This window comes from Pleurodeles waltl, chromosome 10 (assembly GCF_031143425.1).
Source record: "Pleurodeles waltl isolate 20211129_DDA chromosome 10, aPleWal1.hap1.20221129, whole genome shotgun sequence".
Taxonomy (NCBI): Eukaryota; Metazoa; Chordata; class Amphibia; order Caudata; family Salamandridae; genus Pleurodeles; species Pleurodeles waltl.
In genome coordinates this window covers 954,618,371-954,636,077 of record NC_090449.1, presented here as the reverse complement: position 1 = coordinate 954,636,077, position 17,707 = coordinate 954,618,371, and the positions used below count along the sequence as shown (strand labels likewise).

Here is a 17,707-nt window from a genome sequence, read left to right as displayed (position 1 = left end):
AGGTGACTCCGAAAACCCTTGAGGAATTTGACACCATCAGTAAACTCATTCTAAAAATTTGAAACAAAAGAGAAATTGGCTGTCCTTATGAAGAGGCACAGAAAAGAAGGCTTGTGACAAGTCTATGACAGTGAACCACTCAGCATCACATGGAATCTGAAACATTATCAACGCTGGATTTGGTTCCATAGGGCAACATTTGATCACAATGTCACTTAGTTTTCTCAAATCCTGGACAATTCGAACTTTCCCACAGGGCCTTTTCAATCACATTATCAGTGAATTACATGGGCTGCTCAACACTTCCTTCAGTACCCCTTGTTCCACAAATTCCAAGAACATCTTGTGGCATTTGGTACTGGGGAATCCGAGGAAAAATCGCATTCAGCTTTACAGAAACTTTAACTGGCTCAACTCCCTTCATCAGACCATCTCTTTCCCTGTCAGATCCCACACTTTCTCTGTGACAGTTCCCTGTAAATCAGGTTGAAGCTCCTGCACTGTGAACACTGGAATGAAATCAATCTGTTTCTTGAGCTGCTCAGCCTCATCATCACTATTCGTCTGTATCTCAATTCCATCATTTGAACAAGTAATCTAGGCCCTGGTTCTACTCAGTAAGTCTATTCGTAGTGGTGATACCGGACCTAAATCGCAGACTACAAACTTGTGTAATCCATGGAAGTTGCCAATTTTAACCTGTACTGGATCTGTAATTGTGTTGGTGAAATACTGATTTGCTACCCCTACAATCTGGACTGTTTTACCTGAAAGGGGCAAGTTTGGAACCTCTGCAGATCTTACTGTCGAGCGTGTAGCTCCTAAATCAACCAAGAATGAAACCTTGTGACCCCTTACCTTTCCCTTCTCATATGGGCATTTCTGATCTACTTCTAGAGAAGCTGGAAGCACACATTCCTCCCCATCCAAACTCTCACTCACCCAATCATTGTTTATTCCATTTCCACTGTGTTATGGGAATTCTTGTACTGTGCTACTACTTTGGCTGGACCTCTGACCTGTGACCTGTTGAGGAAGCATCACCTGTTGCTGTTCCATTGGAGCTCGAGCTATTTGTATTTGCTGTCTAGGCACCATGGGGACCTGCTGTTGCATTGGCTGCAACTGTGTCATTTGCACCTGCTGCATAGGTTGAAAATGTTGCATCTGATTTACATTATTCAGAAAATTCGAATTATGACCTCCTATTCTTGGTCCTCTCCAATTTTGAAACAAGTTGATGTCATCAGTTTGCTGAACGACACCTTCCGCTAGACATCTAGGAAGTCCAGAGTAGTGTGTTTCATATATACCCCACATTATTTTCTTACCAACATTGCACTGTAAACATCCAACTTTGCCTGAAGTCATGCATTTTTCCTACATTTCTGTGATGGAAACTTGCAGAATCTGCAGGAATCTACAAAATTCCTACTACCCAGCATTGCCCCATCTATACCGATAAATATTCTGCCCAACTTGTGTAGCTGGACCTAGTGCCACAAACAGGAAGGAATTTTGTTGATGTATTGCTGAAGTATTTTTCTTGTTGGTGTGTCAAGGATGTCCTCCAGGAAGGCAGGGTTCAAACCGTGTGGTGCTTGTCACCGTACCATGTTGGTTACAGATCCTCAGCTTGTCTGGCTCTGGTGACTCGAGCACAACCACAACTCATTCATGCTCAGACTGCCAGACTATTGTGTCAAAATCCATTAGTCAATGACAGCAGCACACGTGACTCCATGGAGATTTCGGTCCTGGTCAAGAAGGAGGTCTTTGGACTGCTCCAGGAGCCCCAAGTCCTCGTTTGTCACACTCAAGGTCCTCGGGACATACAAGGAAGAGGCATAAAAAGAAAAGGAAGTCTAAGCGGACTTTTACTTCACCTCGTCCGCGGGCCAACGCAATGAGCAGGGAACAGCGGCGTTCCTGGCACAGTTCTGCAGAGCTGTTGTCCAGTCGGACTCTGCGCTTCCTTCAGGGGCCGGAGTGACATCAGTTCAAATAAAATAATTTTATGAGGCCATGTGCTGCGTATTTGAGTGGGCAAACCTCTCTTGTGCGCCTTTGGGCCTTGCGGGTCAGAGGAAGTCCTATCATGTTCTGTGCTGGTGGCTCTAGCCTCCCCTCCGACGAGGTCTCATGGATCCAAATCCAGGCCGACGCCAGTCAGACCTAGATGACATTCTCTAGTGCTGGTCCTGACACCTCTGCTCATGCTGCTGCTGACACCCACTTTTGGTGCCAGTCCCATTCTGAATCATGATGGTCCGGAGCCAGAACAGCATCACACAAGGCTAATGCTGACGGCACCCATAGGTGCCAGATCATTGCCTGAGCCTTATTTTTTACAGCCAGGCATCCGAGAAGATGGGGAGAGGTCACTGGACCCTTCAGAACACCAGTTAGAAAGATCTTTGAACTGGTTTGAGAAACAAGGAGAGGCCGGTGGACTGGACACCTCTCCAGATATCGACTTGTTCTCTTCCCCCATGTGGCTTTGGAGGAGAGGGCGTCTTATGCAATAGTCATACATAGGGCAGCGAGGTCCTCAACCTCAAACTGCCCTCAGTGGCTGTCAAGACAAACATCTTGACTGAAGTGCTTCAGCTTGGGGCTTCTACTTCTGAACCCCTTTTGCCCTTTAACTAAGCACCTACCGATGTCCTGCTGGGAACTTGGTCCAAGTTCAGCAGAGGGACTCCTGTAAATATAACAATCCTCAGCTCCCATTGCCCTGCACCGGGTGACCCTAGTTTCCTCAGCCAACACCCCACCTCTAAGAGGTTGTTAGTGCAAGCCTCACCTTCCCATGGCGCATTTCCTTCTGCTCCCATGGACAGGGAATCCAAGAGGCTGGACCATCTTGGGAAGAAGAGGTTTTCTTCCACCAGCCTGACACTGTGGTCAGTGAACAACTTGTACTTATGGAGCTGTTTCTCACACACCATTTGGGATACATTAGTGCAAGCCCTACCTTAGGTCCCATAGTAGGCCCCTGACATACTCCCCCAAGAAGTAATAGACGTGAGAGATGCAGCGAAGTTCACCATTCCGTGTGGCCTGGATATGACTGACTCACCGGGCAGAGCTTTTGCTTCCATAGACGGTGGCCTTAAGGCAACATGCCTGGCTGAGAACATCTGTTTTTTGGGGGGATGTCCAAGCAACCCTTATGGACATGCCCTTCGATGGCACTCACTTGTTTGGTGAGAAGGCAAGCTCTTGAGCTCCGGCCAAGTCCTTGGGCTTCACAGTGACCCCTCTCCATTGTCTGCCTTTTGCCCCTTCTGTGGATAAGGAAGGGGCATGGCACTGCACTAGCCCTATGCTGGGTACCATCCTGAGCAAACTCCCCAGGCTATGTGAAGAAGTGGGTAAGGTGCCTTCTGACCTATAGGGTTTGGAAACCAGAAGTCATCTGCCTGCAGCCTCTGGCAACTGCAGCCTCAAAGGCCTCCTAGTTTGATTCTGCAAGACCATGCTTTCCCTGTTGAAGGGAGAATTCAACATCATCTCCTCCACTGGCAGTCATTACATCAGATGCATGGGCACTGCTGATCATTCTGAAGGGCTACGCCCTGCCTTTCCAATCCTTTCTTTTCCCAACACCGCCATCATTCCAACAGCTGGAGGAGAATCGAGTATCCCAATATCATAAGTAGGCAGTGGTTGTTATTCCTGCTACTTTCTGATTCTTAAAAAAAAGCAAGGGTCTTTGCCCTGTTCTAGATCTATGTGCCATAAATGTCTTACTCAAGAACAAGAAGTTCAAGATACTCACCTTGGCTCAGGTCTTGTTTGCCCTAGACCTAGACCTAGTTGGTAGCGCTGGACTTACAGGATGCATATTTTCACATTCCCATCCTGCCTGCCCACAGGTGTCATCTCTGGTTTAAGGTAGGCCATGAGCACTTTCAGTTCATTGTGCTATCATTTGGCCTTACCACCCTCGGGTGTTCACCAAGGTGATGGCGGTGGTTGGAGCTCATCCGAGCAGGTCAGGGGATTTTGTCTTCTGTTCCCTCCCCAACTAGCTATTGAAGGTGACATCACCCCAGGCTGTCATATCCCACCTCCAGACTACTGTGAATCGTCTGCATTTTCTGGGGTTCCCTATAAAAATGCCAAAGTCAAACATGACTCCTTTTCAGATTCTCTCTTTCATAGCAGTTGTTACTGGCTTACCTGAACGAGCAGCGAGCCCAGGGTATTCAGGTTCTGATACCAATGTTTCAGCCTCTATCCTGGGTTTTGGGGAGAATGACTCTAAGACTGCTGGGCCACATGGCTTCCTTCATTCTGCTGGCAAATCATGCCAGATGGCATATGCAGGCTCTGCAGTGGGACTTGAAATTCCAGTGGGCAAAGCATCAGGGAAATCTCTCCGACATGGTCCAGATCTCGGAGGAAACTGCAAAAGACCTGTAGTAGTAGATTACAACCCGCAATTGGGTCAGAGGTAGACTCCTCTACCTTCTTCAACCAGTCCTCACAGTAGTGACTGGTGCATCTTTTCTGGGATGGGGCTGCCAGCTGGGAGAGGTGGAAATCAGAGGTCTTTGATCTCCAGAGGAATCAAGGCTTTTCTTCCCTCTGTCAAGGGGAAGCTAGTGCAGGTGTTCATGGACAACGCCATTGCCATGTGGTAGTGCAACAAGCAGGGCAGGGAGGGGTTGTGGACCCTTTGTCAAGAGGCGCTGCATCCCTGGACATGGCTGGAACAGCAGGGCATAACCCTGGTGGTTCAATGCCTGGCAGGTTCTCTGAATGCCAGGGCGGACAAACTCAGCTGTCAATACCTAGCGGATCACGAGTGGCGTATCCATTCAGAGGTGGTGTAAGGTCTCTTTTAACAGTGGAGAGAGCTTTGGTTAGATCTATTCGCCTTCAACAAGAATGTGCAATGTCAGCAGTATTGTGCATTGAAGTTTCCAATGTGGCAATGGCTCGTGACGCTTTTCATCACAAGTGGAGTTCAGGCCTCTTGTATGCCTTTCCGCCCATACCAGTCCTGCCCAGAGTTCTCAAGAAGATCAAGAATGACCTGGCCCAAGTAATCCTTGTGGCTCCGGACTGGGCACGGAGAGTCTGATATCCCAAGCTTCTGAAGGTGAGCATCGATCCTCCGATCAGGGTGTCCCTTCGGGTGGATCTTCTATCACAGATGGTTCTCCTCCCGAACCTGTCAACTCTGCTTCTTCATGTGTGGAGATTGAACGGTGACAGTTGACAGCCTTCAACCTTCCATCTAAGTCTTATTTTAGCAGCCAGGCGTTCCACCATAAAAAGATGGCAAAGATTTTTTAAATATTGTATACATAAGTAGATAATCCTCTTTCTGCTTCTCTCTCTGATGTTCTTCTTTTCATGGTATCTCTTGCCTGCAGGGCTCTGCTCTGGGCACTGTTAAGGGCTATTTGTTTGCTCCATCCGTTTTTCTGCAGCTGCCTAACCAACCCTCTTTATTTAAGTTCAGTATTGTAAATACATTTTTCAAAGGGTTTGTACATATGTTTCCCCCTACACCCTTTTTTGATGCCTCAGTCTGATCTTAATTTAGTTCTCACATACCCTATATGTGCTCCCTGTGAGCCACTGCACAATTGCCCCTCCAGCTACTTACCATCAAGACACCCTTCTTAGTGGCAACAGCATCTGCATGGAAGGTGAAGCTTGTTCCTTTCTGTTAGAAATGGGGTCCTTGGTTGACAGTCAGGTTACCCCCTGTTCAAGCAAAGACCCTCACTCTAGTCAGGGTAAAAGAGAATCACCCTCAGCTAACCCCTGCTTACCCCCTTGGTAGCTTGGCAGAGCAGTAGGCTTAACCTCAGAGTGCTAGGCGTAAAGTATTTGTACCAACACACACAGTAACTCAATGAAAACACTACAAAATGACACAACACAGGTTTAGAAAAATAGGAAATATTTATCTAAACAAAACAAGACCAAAACGACAAAAATCCACCATACACAAGTCAAGTTATTAATTAAAAATCAAAAAGAGTCTTTAAGTAGTTTTAAAAACACACTAGCGCTGCTAGAGTGAAAATGTACCTGGTGTGCGTCAAAAATAACCCCGCACGGGCGGGCGTGCGTCGAAAATAACTCCGCACGGCGGTACTCGAGTCAAAAATCCAGCCGCACGATGAGTTGACGATCCAGCCGCGCAGGTTGCGATCTCCCAGCCTCCGTCAGCGATGCTGCGCGTCGTTTCTCCTGCTCCGTGCGTCGATTCTTCGGTCGCGTTTCCTGCAAGCGTCGTTTCTCAGCTGCGGAGCGGGCGGCGCGTCGTTTTTCAGCCGCAGATCGGATTCGCGTCGATCTTTTCCCCGCACGGCGCTCTGTGCGTGGATTTTCTTGTCTTTAGGCTGCCAGCTTCTCCTTTCAGGGTCCCAGGAACTGGATGGGCACCACAGGGCAGAGTAGGAGTCTCTCCAGAGGCTCCAGGTGCTGGCAGAGAGAAGCCTTTGCTGTCCCTGAGACTTCAAACAACAGGAGGCAAGCTCTAGATCAAGCCCTTGGAGATTTCTTCTCAAGATGGAAGGCACACAAAGTCCAGTCTTTGCCCTCTTACTCTGGCAGAAGCAGCACTGCAGGAAAGCTCCACAAAGCACAGTCACAGGCAGGGCAGCACTTCCTCCTCAGCTAACAGCTCTTCTCCAGGCAGAGGTTCCTCTTGATTCCAGAAGTGTTTCTGAAGTCTGTAGATTTGGGTGCCCTTCTTATACCCATTTTAGTCTTTGAAGTCACCTTTCTTCAAAGGGGACTCACACCTACTTGTGAAATCCTGCCTTGCCCAGGCAAGGCCTCAGACACACACCAGGGGGTTGGAGCCGGCATTGTTAGAGGCAGGCACAGTCCTTTCAGATGAGAGTGACCACTCCACCCCTCCCTCCTAGCAGAGATGGCTAATCAGGAAATGCAGGTTACACCCCAGCTCCCTTTGTGTCACTGTCTGGTGTGAGGTGAAAAACAACCCAACTGTCAAACTGACCCAGACAGGGAATCCACAAACAAGGCAGAGTCACAGAATGGTTTAAGCAAGAAAATGCTCACTTTCTAAAAGTGGCATTTTCAAACGCACAATCTTAAAATCAACTTTACTAAAAGATGTATTTTTAAATTGTGAGTTCAGGGACCCCAAACTCCACATGTCCATCTACTCTCTAGGGGAATCTACGCTTTAATCATATTTAAAGGTAGCCCCCATATTATCCTATGAGAGAGACAGTCCTTGCAACAGTGAAAAACGAATTTAGCAGTATTTCACTGTCAGGACATATAAACCACATTACTATATGTCCTACCTTATCCATACACTGCACCCTGCCCTTGGGGCTACCTAGGGCCTACCTTAGGGGTGCCTTACATGTAAGAAAAGGGAAGGTTTAGGCCTGGCAAGTGGGTACACTTGCCAAGTCGAATTTACAGTGTAAAAATACACACACAGACACTGCAGTGGCAGGTCTGAGACATGATTACAGAGCTACTTATGTGGGTGGCACAACCAGTGCAGCAGGCCCACTAGTAGCATTTGATTTACAGGCCCTGGCACCTCTAGTGCACCTTACTAGGGACTTACTAGTAAATCAAATATGCCAATCATGGATAAACCAATCACATACAATTTCACACAGAGAGCATATGCACTTTAGCACTGGTTAGCAGTGGGAAAGTGCTCAGAGTTCAAAAGCCAACAGCGACAGGTCAGAAAACAATAGGAGGCAGGAGGCAAAAAGACTGGGGATGACCCTGCATAAGCAAAAGTCCAACACGACCCCCTACCAGCCTAAAGCCAGGGGAGAACAATCAATACCTTGATGTACTTCCCGGATTGGGGCGATAGAACAAGGACCCAGGCCCACAACAGCAGGGGCATGTTCCAGTTCTATGCCTTCCTGACTCCAGTTGGATCCCTCTGTCCATACTCTCAGGGCCCACTAAGCTAACCCAGGGGGAACCCTTCTCCACATCTACAGACACCATCTGTGCAGCACCTAACTTTACTTTGCTCACAGATGAATTGCAATGGGCAGATAGTACCACCAGGGCCAACACAGTGGTGTTGCCCACTCCACCCCCGGGTGTGACTCTGTTCCCCCCCCCCCAGGGGCAACTCTGTCCACCAGGACAGCAAGCCACGGTGGCCCCGGACAACTGTCAGGGATGAGAGCCCGACCTCAGGCCTCTCCAAACACTGAGACTGCGGAGAGTGGGGGGCGGTAGCCCCAGGTGCCTGGCACCCTTTGACCACTCTCTCTTCCACCAGGTCAGGGATGACAACCTGACCCTGGTCCTCCCCTCTGGGGCTCTGTACCCTCCCTGCCGAAGCGGCACCCCCAGAGTCAAAAACTGTCAGGGTGCTTGTAGAAGCAGTCCTGCACAATTCTTCCACCAGTGCAGGGCTGTTAACCTGCAACTGGTCCGCCAACCTGGGGTCTGTACCTTCAGGTTGGACCAGGGCCAGGGGTGAGGCTCTTTCTCCCCTGTCCCTACTCTCAGGGTTCTGCACCCCCCCCCCTCAGGGAGAGTACCCCTTGAAATCACACCAGGGGGGGTGATTGGGCAAACCGCCCACCCCTTCAGGTCAGGGTTTACCCCCTGCACCTGATCCTCCAGTCCAGGGTCTGTACCCACAGACTGGACCACTGCCTGGCAACCCAGGACTTCCTGGGGGGCATACCTACCCCCCACCAGGTCAGAGTTTACCCTCTGAACCTGGTCATCCAACCCAGGGTCACCACCCTGCGGTTGAACCACTGCCTGGCACACCAGGACTTCTAGGGGGGCACACTTACCCCCCTCAAGGGACACACTGTCCCCAAGGGCCACACAAGAGTCTGGCTGGCGCAGGTCTCCTGACCTCTGCCCATCTGACAGAGTCTGGATTCCCCCCAACCCCGAAATGGTCTTACCAAGGTCATTCCTGGGGGGCTCTGCTCTCAGAGCTGACCCCTGACCCTCCAGGTTCTCCACTGGGGTCCGCAACCCCCTCTCAACCCTCTGTCTGGACTTCTGCACCCCCTCACTAGGAGTGGTACTGCCAGACACCAGAACTGGTGGGACGCTGGCTACAGCCGCCCCCCCAAGTTCTCCTGACACTGTGGGGTCTCCCTCAACAGATGGCCCTATGGTACAGGCTAGGCTCCCCTCCTGGTGTTCCCTCATGGAACCCTCCAGGACCTGGGACCGGATCTCGGGCACCTTGGACCTCAGCCCATCCCCATTCCCTCTCCTCAGAGACTGGACATGGGGTCCCTCACCCATCCCACTACACTGGGACCTACCTGGGACACTACAATCCTTCCCAACCTCACCTGGTTGGGAAATACCTAGACCACTCCTCTCAGGAGCACCCCCAAATGCCTCTTCAGACTCTCTGGTACTCACCAAGAGGTCTGCCTCCATTGTAAGCTCCCTGGGGTCAGAGAACTCACACTCCACCTGGTGTTGGCATAGCTCTGGAAAATAAGGACTAGACATATGCTCTCCAGCAATTACATCACTCAGCCCCTCACATGAATTAACCAAAGTACCCTTCACCCAACCATCCAGTGACTCTGCTTTGAAAAAGCACCCCACATCACCCTCCGGAGACTGGTGAGACAGTACCTGACTGTCCCTGACACTCAACCCACACTCTTCTGGGATGTCTTCACACTCCATAACCAGGACTTCTACCTGGGGGGAACCCCTCTCCCTGTCACTCTCACCTAGAGTCAGTAGAGTGTCCTTCCCACCAGTAGGAATATGACTCCCCATGCCAGTTCCCCAATCCACCTCAGGGACCCTGTGCATCACTGGAGCTACCTCATACCCCTGAACTTCCTGGTGTGTGTTAACTCCCTCCTTCAAGTAGGGCACCACATCTCTGGGCATGTGCATTTCTTCAGCAGCACTAGATATAAAATTGTTGCTGCCACCATTCCAGCTGGATTCAGCCCTCATGACTTCCAGCGGTTTCAATTTAAGCTTGTAAGCATAAATCATCCTTTGTATCTCGAAGTCCCTTTCCCACTTGTCATACTCCCTTTGCATCCTCAACTTTTCTGACTCCAACCGGCGAACCCTTTCTGCCTGTCTGTCCTGCACATCTTTAGGAGTCAGACCCTTAGACGACACCCTGCTACCCCTCCTGGGGACCCTCCCCCCAGGCGTAACAGGTACCTCCACTACACCACTGTGTATCCTCTGCACTTCCCCACCCACATTCTCCTCCTCTGTGTGCCCTCCAGCCTTCTTGATTGTCACCCCGGCCCTCTGTGCCTTTTGCAGCTCCCCCTCCCTGGTGGAGCTCTTAGTGGGACAGTCAAGATCTTTAAGGAACTGTTTCAATTGAGCAACTGAGTACTCCTTCAGTTTCTCCATTTCAAACACAGCTCCAGCTGTTGCATCTCCAGATTGAGACATGATGGTCACAAGTGCAAAGTTCCAAAGCAGAAAATAAGTTCCCAAAGAAGTAAAAAGAATCAGTCAAGGGATCAGCAAAATCATGGGAGTAGAACAAAAAGGAGTCCTTAAGAGAAAAAGCAAAAGATCACCAAACAAGTAGTATGTGGTCACGTAGTGGTCTGAGATCAAAACAGTAGTGTACACTTAATCACTGTATGTCAGGCACAAATACAAGTCCAAATCCCGACCGCTGATCACCAATGTTAGAAATGGGGTCCTTGGTTAACAGTCAGGTTACCCCCTGTTCAAGCAAAGACCCTCACTCTAGTCAGGGTAAAAGAGAATCACCCTCAGCTAACCCCTGCTTACCCCCTTGGTAGCTTGGCAGAGCAGTAGGCTTAACCTCAGAGTGCTAGGCGTAAAGTATTTGTACCAACACACACAGTAACTCAATGAAAACACTACAAAATGACACAACACAGGTTTAGAAAAATAGGAAATATTTATCTAAACAAAACAAGACCAAAACGACAAAAATCCACCATACACAAGTCAAGTTATTAATTAAAAATCAAAAAGAGTCTTTAAGTAGTTTTAAAAACACACTAGCGCTGCTAGAGTGAAAATGTACCTGGTGTGCGTCAAAAATAACCCCGCACGGGCGGGCGTGCGTCGAAAATAACTCCGCACGGTGGTACTCGAGTCAAAAATCCAGCCGCACGATGAGTTGACGATCCAGCCGCGCAGGTTGCGATCTCCCAGCCTCCGTCAGCGATGCTGCGCGTCGTTTCTCCTGCTCCGTGCGTCGATTCTTCGGTCGCGTTTCCTGCGAGCGTCGTTTCTCAGCTGCGGAGCGGGCGGCGCGTCGTTTTTCAGCCGCAGATCGGATTCGCGTCGATCTTTTCCCCGCACGGCGCTCTGTGCGTGGATTTTCTTGTCTTTAGGCTGCCATCTTCTCCTTTCAGGGTCCCAGGAACTGGATGGGCACCACAGGGCAGAGTAGGAGTCTCTCCAGAGGCTCCAGGTGCTGGCAGAGAGAAGTCTTTGCTGTCCCTGAGACTTCAAACAACAGGAGGCAAGCTCTAGATCAAGCCCTTGGAGATTTCTTCTCAAGATGGAAGGCACACAAAGTCCAGTCTTTGCCCTCTTACTCTGGCAGAAGCAGCACTGCAGGAAAGCTCCACAAAGCACAGTCACAGGCAGGGCAGCACTTCCTCCTCAGCTAACAGCTCTTCTCCAGGCAGAGGTTCCTCTTGATTCCAGAAGTGTTTCTGAAGTCTGTAGATTTGGGTGCCCTTCTTATACCCATTTTAGTCTTTGACGTCACCTTTCTTCAAAGGGGACTCACACCTACTTGTGAAATCCTGCCTTGCCCAGGCAAGGCCTCAGACACACACCAGGGGGTTGGAGCCGGCATTGTTAGAGGCAGGCACAGTCCTTTCAGATGAGAGTGACCACTCCACCCCTCCCTCCTAGCAGAGATGGCTAATCAGGAAATGCAGGTTACACCCCAGCTCCCTTTGTGTCACTGTCTGGTGTGAGGTGAAAAACAACCCAACTGTCAAACTGACCCAGACAGGGAATCCACAAACAAGGCAGAGTCCCAGAATGGTTTAAGCAAGAAAATGCTCACTTTCTAAAAGTGGCATTTTCAAACGCACAATCTTAAAATCAACTTTACTAAAAGATGTATTTTTAAATTGTGAGTTCAGGGACCCCAAACTCCACATGTCCATCTACTCTCTAGGGGAATCTACGCTTTAATCATATTTAAAGGTAGCCCCCATATTATCCTATGAGAGAGACAGTCCTTGCAACAGTGAAAAACGAATTTAGCAGTATTTCACTGTCAGGACATATAAACCACATTACTATATGTCCTACCTTATCCATACACTGCACCCTGCCCTTGGGGCTACCTAGGGCCTACCTTAGGGGTGCCTTACATGTAAGAAAAGGGAAGGTTTAGGCCTGGCAAGTGGGTACACTTGCCAAGTCGAATTTACAGTGTAAAAATACACACACAGACACTGCAGTGGCAGGTCTGAGACATGATTACAGGGTTACTTGTGTGGGTGGCACAACCAGTGCTGCAGGCCCACTAGTAGCATTTGATTTACAGGCCCTGGCACCTCTAGTGCACCTTAATAGGGACTTACTAGTAAATCAAATATGCCAATCATGGATAAACCAATCACATACAATTTCACACAGAGAGCATATGCACTTTAGTACTGGTTAGCAGTGGGAAAGTGCTCAGAGTTCAAAAGCCAACAGCGACAGGTCAGAAAAAAATAGGAGGCAGGAGGCAAAAAGACTGGGGATGACCCTGCATAAGCAAAAGTCCAACACTTTCTAAATTAAATGTTTTAGGTTTTACCAGTTTGATTCACTCAAGATGGCTTCAGGTGTGCCATACCTTTGTTGTAAGTAAGACTGTTAGTGCTCTACTTGTTCTTTAGAACACTGTTGAGGCTGCAGGAGAACACAAGGGAATCGACTGACAGAGGGAAACACTCTGGGAGGCTGCTCCTGTTGGAAGCATCAGACTTCATTCTCTTATGGCTGAGAAAGTTAGTGCAAATTTACAGAAAATATGCTCTAATTTTATCATGAATCATGAAAAGACAGTTTTCTCTCAAACATGAGTCATGAAATCCCAGTAGGGTAAAATCACCTTAGAACACATCACAGTTCCTAAAATTAGTAGGGCACCATCAACAAATGATTTATATTTTAACTAAATATCATATCATTATGCTTTCTCCTTTTTGTGACCCTGAAAACCTGATACTCACTACAATGCATTTCAATGGTGTGCTATCATGTACATTAGTCCCAAGACAGCTGCCATCACTTTCTGGTTGAAGTGCTGACAGCCAAATACGATCTCAACATGAGATCTGTGCTTAGGCACCCCCCAGATGAACACATTTATTTTTCCTTTAATTTCTCATAAACTACTGAATGGATTTACACAAAATAATGAAAAGGGCACTTTCTAGACCAGGAACTACCTTTCTACCAAATTTAATGTAATTCCGTCCAGTGTAGTTGTGTCTAAATTAACATGGGAAACATATTTTTTGTGACTCCCCCATTTTCTTGGTCCACGCTTGATGGCTTGCCCCAAAACTTTCCATTGTCAGCAAGACCCAAGAAAATACTTTTTTTGGAAAGTTTCATGAAGATTCATGCCAAAAAAATAGCCAAGTCAAAACTAAGTCCTAACCATGACTACCTACTATAGGTAAAGTATATATATATATAGATATATAGATATAGATATATAGATATAGATAGATAGATATAGATATATATAAATACCTAAAGGTAACAGGGACATTATAATTATATTCTGAATTTACTCACAAAAAACAGAGAAATTCAGCAGTTACAGTTAGAGTTATTTCAAGTAACTATATCCAGCTGCCTTCTAAAGTTTCATTGATATTTTTATTGACATTATAAAAGTTGTCTGGAGTGCTGTAATATCAGGGGTAATAAGCAGGCATGGTGAGGGCACAAGGTACTGTTACCTTAGGCCACGGGTTAATATCACTATAGCTGCTGAATTTCTCTGGTTTTGTGCAAGTGAATTCAGATCCTAACTATAATGTCCCTTTATCCTTTGCTCTTTTTTAGTGAATTGCTATGTTTGTTGTAATTCTATTTCCTAACTATAATGGCCCTGTAACCTTTGTTTTTCTTTAGTGAATTTCTATGATTTTTTTTACGTAAATTAATTTATGTTACTATACTTTAATCCAACCACAGTGGGTATCGCCTTTGGCCATGCACAGTGGGAGTTGGCCGCAGGTTTGTGCCCCAATAGTTGAACTATGCATTCACTTCCACAAAGAATTTCAGATTGTTTCTCAATACGGAATCGTTGGGTAAACACACTTGCTTTGCCTTTGCCAAGCCCAGGAGTTATTATAATTTGTCATTTACAGAAGTAGAGCTTCAACTGGACCACCTGCTGCATTTATATTTTAAGTGCTTCCTGTTGAGGTTTAATTTATGTGAAATGAGCATCATGACCAGAACCAAAACTCATCTGCTCATTTATCCAGCAAGAGTCCACAGTTTGCACAAAATGTCTATCCAACTGACGCACTTTCTAATAGTTAGTTAGGAAGTGCTACTTTGTTGGATTAATGTCCTGTGTGGGGTAGGGAGGGCCGCGCAGCCCCTTCCCCTGTTGGATTTTGTCCCCAGAGACCACATCCCCTGAGGCTCACGACAATTCCATTGGGAGGGGTGGGCACACAGCCCCCCTCCCTGGACTGATCTTGACTCCGTGGACCCAATCCCTCGAGCCTTGGCCTTATCATTTGCTTTATATTTTTGGGGAGGTGGGCCACACCCCCCCCCCTCCCTTGGCTGATTTCAGTCCCGGGAACCCCATCCCCCAGGACCCAGCCTTATCATTTTTTTTTACATTTATGGTGGAGGGAGGGCCATGCGGCCCCCCTCCCCTTGCCAGTCTTGGCCCCAGTGGCCACATCACCAGGGCCTGGCCTAAACATTTTATTTTTTTGTGGAGTGGGTGGTTACAAATACACCTTTTATAATGTCCTGCTTGCAAGAGAGCTCTGTGTGGCAAAGTGCAAAACTGAGTTACATAAAGGACAAAATATAGCATAGCACAAGATTTAGAAACCTGCCGACGATGTCATTAGCTACGCATCTGCTAAATCTGACAGTTTTGCATTAGACGGAGACTTAAACTGTGGCACAAAGACAATTCTGCACTATCCTGCATAGCCTTTGAAATAGAAGAACATGCCCCCATACAAACTCCTAAGTGTATGCTGGAGCACAGTGTTAAGACACGTAAAATGGATGATGCAGAGTAAAGCACGTTACGTGTTTTAGGGTCAACTTTCAACAAAAAATAGCCTGCATGCATGAAAGTTGATTTGGGTGCTGATGTGATCTTTTGTGACACTCTGGGCCTGCCAGCACAAATCCATAGTAAATATGGCCTGCTAGGTTTTCTCTTCCTTTGAGATGTTTGGTTCCAGGCTAGGCAGAAGGTTTCATCTAAAAAACATATTTGAGAAATCCAGGAGCTTTAGTTCTCTGTCTGTTTTAGTAACTTTCATGTCCCAAGAAAAAGATGAATACTTTGCCATTGTCTTTGAGAGCTTTGGGATTTCACAATTTCTCCTCGTGTCATTATTTTATTAAGAAGTTGAAAAATAAAGTTAAAAAATAAAGTGTAACCTACTTTAAGAGTTTTGTCGAGACACCAGCACTTGAGAATACCTGGAAAGATGGCTAAAGGCTTTAAAAGATTCCCAGTCATCTCTAGTAGCCTGACAAAATGAAGACATTTCCAAGGTCAGTCTTGAAAAAATATTTTCTGAAACTTGCTGGTGCACGGACGCTTAAGAACGAATTTAATATTTACATCAAAAGCCTTCCTCTTCAAGTGCATTTTGGTTATTGTCATGGCAGTAAACTGAAGGTATAGTGCTGAGAGTTCATGCCTCATGGCCCACAGTATCTGACCTCGCACAGGCATTCGGGCATGAGGAATGCTCTTCGTAAGTTACGAAGGTCCCTATGGGCATCCATGTATAAGCCTTAATTAAATGTCAAAGGGCAATTCTTGGATCCCATAAAATAATATGGTCAAAAATAAGTTTGAATAAGTGCACTGAAATTACTCTGCGATACAGAGGTCAAAGGGATACCATAAAATAGAAGAACTGCACTTTATCTGTAGGTCAGTGTAGGGAATAGTGTGCCTTGCAATTAATTGACAAGGTATGAGACAAAATAGGTGAAATGGGACAATTTAGTATGTTCCAGAATTACAAAGCTGGGCACTGTGGAAAGCATTTGTACTTCTACAGGCTCCTTTGCACTCAGTTCATTAGAATTCTATTTGTCTTTTCTTATTAAGTATGTATATATGTCTGTGTATCTTCAACTCTTTCCTAAATTCGATCAACATAAGGAGATGCTGTTCCAATTCACGAGTGCATAGGTGGAGAAAGCCTTCTGCCATGTTGTCTCTTTTTTTGCACACCTTAGTCTGTAGTCTGATGGTGTCCTGACTGCAGATGTACCGAGAACCACAAGAGATGGTGAGGTTGTTGGCAAGATAAGTGGCAGTACTAGTCATGATGGATTTGTAAATGATGCAGCTATTTCTGAAGATGGTATGGGCTGGCTAATGGAGCCTATAGAGCTCCATTAGTATGCAGGTGATGCGATCATAAATCTCCAAGCCATTGGTGAGACATGCTGAGGGATGTAGGATGCCCTTAAATGTTGCCTATGTGGAGTCTGGGAAGCTATAGAGCAGGATATTACAACCATCTAGATGCAAAAGGGAGTAGGAGGGCTTGAACAGCAGTTCTGAAGTCACTTTCTGGAAGAAATTGTTTTCCTTTCCTTTAGAAGACAGAGCTGATACCAGCTCTTCTGTCTTGCAATGTATTCCTTGAGGGTGAGGTTGGTGTCTAAGATGAATCCAACTTACTTGGCTGTTTCCTGTTACTGGTGAATAACAGGAACTCTGTCTTGATTGGGTTGAGCTTCAGATAGGCCCTTAGCATCAAGGTGTGGATGATGTGGGAGCAACGTTTAAGAAATAGGAGGTCTGAAGCTGAGGAGACTTTCAAGTAAAGTTATGAATTATTGGCATATTAATGAACCGTGATGATGTTATCTGTGAGAAAAACACCAACCCAACCATATGGAATCATGGGAGACTCCACAGGTGACAGGGTCCTTTTGGACCTGGAGGTGCCCATATGAAAAATTGGTGCTAGTAACACAGCTATGAAGGGAACTAGTGAAGGTCATCGTCAATGATTCCTAAGAGAGAGTTAAGGGTGCACATGTCAAAGGCAGCCGAATCGTCCAGCAATATGTTGGTATGATTATATGAGATTATTATGATATGAAAGCCTGTTTTTATGATCTGACTATTAAACAATGAAGTTCCAGCATGCATTCCGTTACTTATTACTGTGTTTTATCTAAATGAGGATTTCTATTGATAATTCAAAACATATTTTTACATACCACCACTTTCCTCAGTGTAGTTTGATCTTACATCAAAACTTAGCACTTATGTTGTGGAACACACACTCTTTTATCAGTAAGTTTGAATTTATAGTTAACATATGTCCTCTTGTTAAATTTTACATATCTATTAAATCTGAAATTTTGCAGTTCATCTCATATTATAGTATTGTACAAGAACACTGTAGTCAGAGTATCATCTGACATGAATACCATGTCCCTAATACTACTTCATTAATATTGCTCAATTTGAGAAATAATAATA

At 46.6% G+C, this 17,707-nt stretch overlaps 1 protein-coding gene across 2 annotated transcripts in view; it reads right to left on the bottom strand.

Annotated features, from left to right (window-relative positions):
* Positions 1 to 17,707, bottom strand: part of MALRD1 (MAM and LDL receptor class A domain containing 1) — a 2,469,603-nt gene that overhangs the window by 1,535,583 nt on the left and 916,313 nt on the right. The gene's annotated exons all lie outside the window — the stretch shown is intronic.